The sequence below is a fragment of the Myotis brandtii genome, unplaced genomic scaffold (genome assembly GCF_000412655.1).
Source record: "Myotis brandtii unplaced genomic scaffold, ASM41265v1 scaffold400, whole genome shotgun sequence".
NCBI lineage: Eukaryota > Metazoa > Chordata > Mammalia > Chiroptera > Vespertilionidae > Myotis > Myotis brandtii.
In genome coordinates, this window is record NW_005365373.1 from 491,347 (window position 1) to 494,392 (window position 3,046).

The following is a 3,046-nucleotide window of genomic DNA, read 5'->3' on the forward strand; positions in this document are numbered from 1 at the left end:
CCCACACGGGTGCGGAGCAGCCCCGGCCCGGCCGGAGGGGAGAGATGGCTTCCTACGTGGATAACAGCTGCAGCCAAGCGGTGATGAAGAACCCCGTGGAGAGGACCTCCCAGTTGCTGCCTGGAGAATGACACGTATTCCTAAGCGTTGGGATGGTGACTACGGGATGTATCTTCCTGCCAACCCTCTTAGGACAATAAGCCCTTCTGATCCGTGGGACCATCAGACATGTAGGATGTCATTCTTGAAAGAGTAGCTGCTCTTGTTAAGTGTTGTTGGATGCCATCTGTTCAAATCCAAATGCTCTTCTCTGACGTTGATTATTGTTACTTAATGTGGGGGAGAACGGAGTAAAACAGAATCTTCCATTGGCTGCCTTTGGACAAGGCCCAAGAATGGCACCTGGTACCGTTTTTTGATTTTTCATTCTTCTTGATGGAGCCATCACATCTGGGGGAAATCATACATGGCATGTATTTACCAAATGTGTCGTGTGCCTTTCTTATCCACCATTTGTTTTAAAATTGACCATGGACTCGGTCGTCTGCATTTGAAAATGCTCGTTCCCAGTTACAGTGTGGTGGAAAGCACATTTCAATGAAAGAATTCCATTTTGAAGTGCCAAGTGAAAGCACACATGCTGGGAATATTAGAACCTAGCAAGATGAGAGGGGTCAGAAAATGATGTCAGGCCTTTGGTGGAAATTAGAGATGGGGGAAGTGGTGTTGCCTTTTGTTGATTAATTAGAATAGCAATAATTGGAAACCTACTGGGGGAGGGGGAGGTATTTCACCAAACAAGACTGTAAGAGACAAAACCTGCACTGTGACAGCATGTGGACTGTGCTAAGTCAATGAACTGTTAAACTTTCCTGTTCCTGTGCCAATTGTGTAGAATAAAAACCCGGCATAGAACTTGGCCTGAGTCAGAAGTGGACCAGTGACTACTGGCACCACATGATGACAGCTTCATTGACAGTCGGAAAATGCACATTCCCCCCACCAACCTTCATGGACAAAAGTAAACAGAGGAAAAGCTACCAAATGTTTCCTACATTCTTAAGTGTCAGCCCTATTAATGTTGATGTTCAGTTGGTTATTACTAATGCAAACCCACATGCTTATCTATTATTGTTTTAAAGAGAAAGTAGGTTTGAATGTGCATGTTTTCCATCTTCCTCTGGCTTGACAAAAAAAAGAAAAAGAAAAAGATCTTCTGAACATTTGAAATGGACTCAAGTCAAAGTTAAAAAATGTTTTGGTTGAAGGTGATTTTTCAATGGAGTGCCTTGTTAAATGCCAGGGCTGGGAGTTTTTATGTGCTATCTTTGTCATGAACGCGTGAGAGTTAGAATTTTGTAATGTAATAAAAGCACACATTAAGTAGGCTTGATATCACGAACAGAAGGATATGAACTAGGAAAGTTTTGCTGTCATGTTTCCTTCTGTTCCTCAGGATAGACTCGGTAAAGGAGTTTGTATGATTCTCATTATAGGTGAAAGGAAGGGGCTTAAAAAAAAAAGGATACAGGAAAATATAGAAATAATTTTTGTTAAATTTGGTTTCTTCCTTTTTTTTTTTTTTTTAAACCCCAGCAATTCAGTTTCTCTCCAAAACTCTGTGAAGACACAGTTTTGTATTTAGGTCAATCAATTGCCTAGAAGTCATGGTGATGTTGCTAGTGTCACCTAAGTAGTTAGCTAGAAGAGAATCGGCGTGGGGAGAACCCCAGTGTAAACACGGGGCTTTGACAATTAGGGAGCTTTTCAGACCCACCTGGAAAATAGGAACACATTTTATTTAGGCTTGTCATTAGAGAGGAGGAATGGTAAGGAGAAGTAAAAAAAAAAATTGTCACCTGAACTTGCAGCGACATGAACTATTTCATGAACCTTTCAGTCGCTGTCACTATTTCACCTGATATTCTGAGAGGAGAAAAAAAAGTCGTATTTAATCCAAGTGTGTCCCATATTATGTGTTTGGAAACCTGGCTAAGTTCTAGTCAATGGAGCGCTGTGTTCTGAATAACAAACCTTCTTGAATATAATGAACACTAAACATTCTGTTGATACTTTTCAGTTCACCTCTGTTGAAAAATAGGACTTTTAAGTAATTGCTTTATTAAACTATTTGGGTTTATGTCTTTAATCACTTAAATGGGAAGCGTGATCACCAAAGCAATTTAGTGAAGTAAAAGACGTAAATAAATTACAAATAACTTTATTCCCCCAAGGCTTTACACAATAAAATGATTTTTCTAAACCATTAAAAAAAAAAAAGAACTAAAGTGTTGCCCTGACCAGCTAGCTTAAACAATAGTGGGTTCAATTCCTGGTAAGAAAGAGCACATACCTAGGTTGCTGATTCAAACCCTGGTCAGGGCGTGTACCAGAAGCAACCAAGCAATGTTTCCTCTCACATTGATGTTTCTTTTCTTCCTCTCTCTCTCTCTCTCTCTCTCTCTCTCTCTCTCTCTCTCCCCTTCCTCTTTCTCTAAAATAAAAAATATATTTTCTGTCCTAGCCAGTTTGGTTCAGTGGATAGAGCATTGGTCTGTGGACTGAAGGGTCCAAGATTCTATTCTAGCCAAAGGCACATGCCCAGGTTGCAGGCTCAATCCCCAGTAGTGGGTGTGCAGGAAGTAGCCAATCAATGATTCTCTCTCATCATTGATGTTTTGATCTCTCCCTCTCCCTTCCTCTCTGAAATCAATAAAAAATATATTAAAAACATATATATGTATATATATACATATATAATATATTCTTTTGTGTATTAAAAAAGAAAAACAAAGAGTTGAGGTTTTGAGTTTTCAAGAATATATGGTTAAATCTATACCCATCCCCTAGAACAGTGGTTGGCAAACTCATTAGTCAACAGAGCCAAATATCAACAGTACAATGATTGAAATACCTTTTGAGAGCCAATTTTTTTTAAAAAAAATATATGTTTTATTGATTTTTTACAGAGAGGAAGGGAGAGGGATAGAGAGTTAGAAACATCGATGAGAGAGAAACATTGATCAGCTGCCTCCTGCACACTTCC